Source organism: Echinops telfairi, unplaced genomic scaffold, assembly GCF_000313985.2.
Source record: "Echinops telfairi isolate 266 unplaced genomic scaffold, ASM31398v2 ScPeMD7_7423;HRSCAF=8461, whole genome shotgun sequence".
NCBI classification, from domain to species: domain Eukaryota; kingdom Metazoa; phylum Chordata; class Mammalia; order Afrosoricida; family Tenrecidae; genus Echinops; species Echinops telfairi.
The window spans coordinates 3,916,738-3,923,307 of record NW_022111323.1 but is presented as its reverse complement, the minus strand read 5'-3'; the positions used below and the strand labels follow the sequence as shown (position 1 = coordinate 3,923,307).

The 6,570-nt window shown below is 38.2% G+C and overlaps 1 non-coding gene across 1 annotated transcript; it reads right to left on the bottom strand.

Annotated features, from left to right (window-relative positions):
* Positions 1-6,040: 6,040 nt before the first annotated feature.
* On the bottom strand, positions 6,041-6,185 carry LOC115872320. The gene has a single exon (XR_004047799.1). It is a non-coding gene; the product is annotated as a U4 spliceosomal RNA (small nuclear RNA).
* Positions 6,186-6,570: the final 385 nt, after the last annotated feature.

Here is a 6,570-nt window from a genome sequence, read left to right as displayed (position 1 = left end):
ATTTGCTTATGCACCCATTTGTCTTCAGTGATCCCTTTGACAGCTCCTGATCACACAGGCTGATATGTTCTTCCATGTGGGCTTTGTTGCTTCTGTGCTAGATGGCCGGCTCTTGTTTTAAGGGTCAGTTGTCTGTGTCTGCAAAGTCAGAGAGATACTTTGGATAATTAAGATTGAGGAATTGTGTTCCAAGAAGAGAACTGTCCTAGTCAATATTCTCACAAAGATGGCAGTCAAGCTAACCTCTTTCTACAAACCAGGAACCCTAACTTATTATTATAATTCCAAGTTCAAATGACACTTCCTATTTCTTTTCGTGAAAAAGAAGTTTTTTCCCCCCAATGACTTTAACACAGTGACACAGTTTGACTTAGTTCCAGACCTTTCACACTTTTTTTTAAAGAAAAATTTAACTGCTTTATTGCCATATATTTCACATGTAATACAATGCAGTATTTCAGTCATATTAGTAAGAGTCTTACAATCATCTCCACAATCAACCTCAGAACACTTAACTGTCCAAGTCAGGTTTATCCCTTTGATCTTCTACAGTCATTCTAATGCACTTTGTTTACTTCCTTCTTGTACACATAGTCATCATTCCCCACTCCCCACCCCAACCTTCCCTTCCATACCCTTTAAGAAACCATAAATGTAGTCACTGTCTCCATAGCTCTACCCGTTCTGGATTTCCTATACAGAAAAACAAAGCAAAATGAAAAACACTGCAAGGCTATTCACATCCCTGGTCTGTGGTCATAGGGGATTCACTGGAGGCTTACTTCATGTGTGGACTCTGTGAATGGATTTTGGGCTTTCATTGTCATCCAAAGCTTTCAAAAAATTGGTTGTTCACAATTTAAGCTATTATAATATTCATTCCCTACATCCTGCTTGGATTTTATCATTTGTAATACTTGTATCACAACGACTAGTGTGCTTCTTTTATTATTATTTTTTAAATTGGGGTTAATACATAATAATCCTAAAGTTCAATCGCATCAAGCAGTATTGTACAATTGCTACTACAATCAGTTTCCAAATATTCTTTTCCTTCTTGGACTCCTTGACATGGGGTCCCTTTTACCACCACCCCCAACCACCACCACTGGACCCCCACGCCTGCTCCCCAGAAACCCTTATTCTACTTGCTGTCCAGTTGTGAGGATTTCAATCTTTACATTGTTTGCAATCCATGCTGAAGGATACAATAATTTATCTTGATCATCAGGTGCTTCAGATTCTTCTCACTTTCAGCGAGTCAGATTGTGTCAGCTGCATATCTCAGGCTGTTAATAGGCTTTCCTCAAATCTTGATGCTGCATTCGTCTTAATATAATACAGCTTCTCTGATTATTTGCTCAGTATACAGACTGAATATGTATGGTGAGAGGATACAACCCTGACACACACCTTTCCTGATTTTAAATCATGCAGTATGCCTTATTCTGTTGTCAGAACAGAACCTGTTGCTCCATGTGCAAGTTCTGAGCACAATGAAGTGTTCTGGAACCCCCACTTCTTCCCAAGGCAATCCATAGTTTGATATGATCAACACAGTTGAATATCTTTGCATAATTAATTAAACACAAGTAAACATCGTTATGTTTTTTCAGTCAAGTCCATCTGACATCAGCTATGATATCCCTTGTTCCAAATCCTCTTCTGAATCCTACCTGGAGCTCTGACAGCTCCCTATCAATGTACTGCTGCAATCAGTTTTGTATTATCTTTAGCAAAATTTTACTTGCATGTGATGCTAATAATATTATTCTATAGTCTGTGCATTTTTGTTGGGTCACTTTCTTAGAAATGGGTACAAATATAAATCTCTTTCAGTCAGCTGACTAAGTAGGTATCTTCCAAAATTCCTGGTATAGACAAGTAAGTGCTTCCAATGCTTCATCAGCTTGTTGAAACATTTCAGTTGCTATCCCATCAGTTCCTGGAGGCTTGTTTTAGGCGAATGCCTTCAGTGTAACTTGGACTTCTTTTAGTGCCATTGGTTCTTGTTCATTCATATGCTAACCCTTGAAATAGTGGAATGCCAACTACTTTTTGATACAGTGATTTTATGAATTTTTTCCATCTCCTTTTGAAGCTTCTTGTATCATTCAATATTTTTCCTATGGGATATTTCAATATTACAACTCAAGGCAAAAGCAACTAATTCTTTTCTTAGTTATTTCAGTTTACAATATGCTGAGCATGTTCTTCTTTTATGGTTTTCTAACCCTAGGTCTTTGCACATCTCTTTATAACATTTTACTTTATATTCTTGAGCTGCCCTATGAAATTTTCTACTGCATCATTTATTTTGTTGTTGTTTTTTTGAATAATGATTTACTGATAATATAACTAGTTAGTTATAAATACTATCTTTGATAACTAGTGTACAAAAATAAGAATACTAAGGTTGACAATTTCCGAAGACGAAAGAAATAATAAGTTATAAGGTGTATAAATCACTAATGTAGATGATTGCTTTCTTCTTTCTTTTTTTAATTTTAATTTTATTTTATTGGGGACTCTTACAGCTCTTATCATAATCCATACACATATCCATTTTATCAAACACATATGTACACATATGTTGTCATCATTTTTTTCAAAACATTTTCTTTCTACTTGAGCCCCTGGCATCAGCTCCTCAGGTTTTCCCCTTTCCTCCCCCATCCTCCCTCCCCTGTGCTCCCTTGATATTTATAAATTCTCTTTTTTTCATGTTTTACACTGACTGCTGTCTCATTTAACCCACTTTTCTGCTGTCTGCCCCCTGGGATGGGGGCCATATGTTGATCACTATGATCAGTTCCCCGTTTCTCCTCCCCCCTTACCCTCCTAGTATTGCTGCTTGCCTTATTGGTCCTAAGGGATTTATCTATTCTGGATTCCTTGTGCTGAGAGCTCTTATCTGTACTAGTATAGATGTTCTGGTCTAGCCAGATTTGTAAGACAGAATTAGGGTCATGGTAGTGGCTACAGGGGGAGGAGGGGTGTGCATTGAAGAACTGGAGGAAGGATATGTGTTTCATCGGTGCTACACTGCACCCTGACTGGCTCTTCTCTTCCTTGTGGCCATTCTGACAAGGGTTGTCCAATTGACTACTGATGGACTTTGGGTATCCACTCTGCCCTCCGCCTCATTCCCATTGATAACTGCATCATTTCTTCCATTTGCTTTAGGTACTCTATGTTTGTTTGTTTTATAATCAGTTTATTGGGAGCTCATACAATTCTTATCACAATCCATCCATCCATACATTGTGTCAAGCACATTTGTACATTTGTTGCCATCATCATTCTCAAAACATTTGCTTTCTACTTGAACCCTTGGTATCAACTCATTTCCCCCTGCCTCCCTGCTCCACTCCCTCATGAACCCTTGATAATTTATAAATTATTATTATTTTGTCATACCTTACACTGTCCGACGTATCCCTTCACCCAGTTTTCTGTTGTCCATCCCCCAGGGAGGAGGTTATATGTAGATCCTTGTAATCGGTTCCCCCTTTCTACCCCAACTTCCCTCCATCCCCCAGGTACTCTATGTTTCAGAACAAGTTTCAGAGTCTCTTCTGACATTCACGTTTGTCTTTTCTTTCCTTACTGTCTTTTAAATGATCTTTTGCCCTCTCCGTGCATGATATTCTTGATGATGTTTAAAACAAGCCTATGTGAGTTAAAATGTGATCTTGAATATATTTCACCTGAATTTCGGAAACATCTCAAGAACACTACTGCATTGAACACTAATGACAGAAGACCTGAAGAGCTGTAGGAAGACATCATACACAAAGAGGGCAAAGAGGGTTTTTAAAAATCATTTTATTAGGGGCTCATACAACTCTTATCACAATTCATACATACCTCAATTGTGTAAACCACAATTGTACATTCATTGCCCTCATCATTCTCAGAACATTTGCTCTCCACCTAAGCCCCTGGCATCAGCTCCTTAATTTCCCCCTCCTTCCCTGCTCCCCCCTCCCTCATGCACCCTTGATAATTTATAAATTTTTATTTCGTCATATCATGCACTGTCCAATGTCTCTCTTCAGAAGGCAAAGAGTTTAAGAAGAAATAAAATGTATTGAAAATGATGATGACAGCAATTGTACAATTATGCTTAATCTATTGGAACTATGGGTTGTAATAATATCTATAAGAGCTCCTTTATATATTATTAATATTGCCATTCATTACACCATCCAATGTATCCTTTAACATACAATTCTGTTGTTCATTATCCTCGAATGGGGATATACATTCATCATTGCTGTCAGTTCCATCTTTCCCCCTTACCCCCTCCTCCCCATCTCTTCCCATGCCCTCAGGGAATTGCTACTTCCATTACTGTTTCTGTGAGGTTAATCTATCTTGGATTTCTTGTATCATAAGATCTCGACTGAACAAGTGTACATACACAGGTCTAGTAGGATTATTGAGGCAAAAATAAGGCCATAATAGTGTGTGTGTGTGGGGGTTGTGTAATTAAAGAGCTAGAGCTGTGTTTCTCAATCTTCCTAATTCTGCAACTCTTTAATACAGTTCCTCATGGTGTGGTGACCCCCAACTATAAAATTATTTTCATTGCTACTTCATAACTGTGATTTTGCTACTGTTATGAACCAGGCAACCCCTGCGAAATGGTCGTTCGACCCCAAAGGGGTCGTGACCCACAGGTTGAGACCTACTGAGCTAGAGGATAGCGATGTGTTTCATCAGTGCTGTACTGTATCCTGGTTACATCATCCTTCCATGTGGCCCTTCTGTGAGGCACTGTCCAATTATCTTACAGGTGGGTTTTGGGTGTCCACTTTGTCCACACTCCTTCGCATCAATTTGATTGCTTGTTTTTGAACTTCTAATACCTGTTCCCATTGACATCATGATCACACAGGCTAGTGTGCTTCTTCCATCTGGACTTTATTGTTTCCTTGTTATATGGTCGCTTGTGTAACGTCAAGCCTTTAAGATCCAGGCACTATATCTTTTAAATAGCTGGGCACCATCAGCTTTCTTCACCACATTATCTTATGCACACATTTTGTCTCCAGAGATCGTGTTGGGAAGGTATATACCTTGCCACAATATTAGGATACATCGTTCTGTACTGAGGTAAGATTTAAGTAGAGGCCCAAAGTCCATCTGCTTCCTTATTGTATATATGTATACTGACAAATATGCCCATCTTCACATATTTATATTTAAATACATATATCTATATTTATACCTATACATAGTGTTTACTTCCTAGTTCTTTCCTCTATTTTCTTTTTTTCCCCTTCCTGCCCTACAACCATGTTCACCCATCATTCACCTCTCAGAAGTTTCTTTTGGATACATTACAGTTGGTCAAACTTCACCAGGAATGCTACCCTCTCCTCACCGTTGATTTTAGCTCCCTTGCTATTCCACTGTCCCTGACGTTATTGGCTCACTGCTTCCCTCTCACTGCCTCCTCTTCTCCCATGTCTTGTTTTAATTTTTTTCACCTTAAACCTGAACTTTAAACTTTCTTATGAACACTAATAGTCTTGCACAGCTGGCCTCTGGCTTCATTTTAGCTGCGGACGGATCTTTCTACTCCTATAAACAGTTACAATCTTAGAAACTTACAGGGGAAGTTCTACCTTGTCCTATAGGATTGTTAGGAATGTGCATCGACTGAAGGGCAGTGAGTTTTGAAATTGTATTGAGCTTCTCCATCATCTTTTCCCACAGATGTAGTCAATTTGATTTCTGTGTATTCCATCTGGAGAAGTCCCCATGTATAATCGCGATTTGTGTTGTGGACAAAAGGTATTTGCCATGAACATGTTGTTGGTCTTGTAAAATTCTGTCATGCAATCTCCAGCTTTATTTCTATCACCAAGGATATATTTTCCAATTGCTATTCCTTCCTATTTGTTTCCAATTGCAATAATTATCAATGCATCTTGATTACATGTTTGATCGATTTCAGACTGAAGACACAGTTTCTACGTTATTAGCTTTAGTGGTTAGTTCATAAATTTGAATAATAGTTGTATTTACTGGATTTCCTCCAATGCAGATAGATATTATTCAATTACAGACAGCATTGTACTTGGAGATAGATTTTAAAATGTCCTTCTTTTAATTAGCAATAATCGTGCCTCAGGTAAACCTCACTGGCTATGATATTGCCATTGCACAAAGCTAAAATGTCCTTCTTGAAGATGTATATGATGCTATTCTTCCTGAAACTGTCATTCCCTGCCTAATAAACCATATGATTTTCTAATTCAATATGCATTTCATATAATTTTTTACAACTTCCAACTCTCCTAAATTAATACTACATATATTCCATGTTCTGTTTATTAATTGATGTTTGCAGTTGTTTCTTCTCATTTTGAGTCATGCCCCATCAGCAAATTAAGATCCCACATGCTTTACTCCATCCATGTGGTTATGTTTGACTCTACTTTGAGAAAACAGCTGTTCCTCAGTCATATTCTGAGTGCCCTCCAACCTGAGGGCCTCACCTTCTGTCTCTGTCTCCAACAATGTTCTGCATCTGTTCATGAGACATTCAGTAACTGA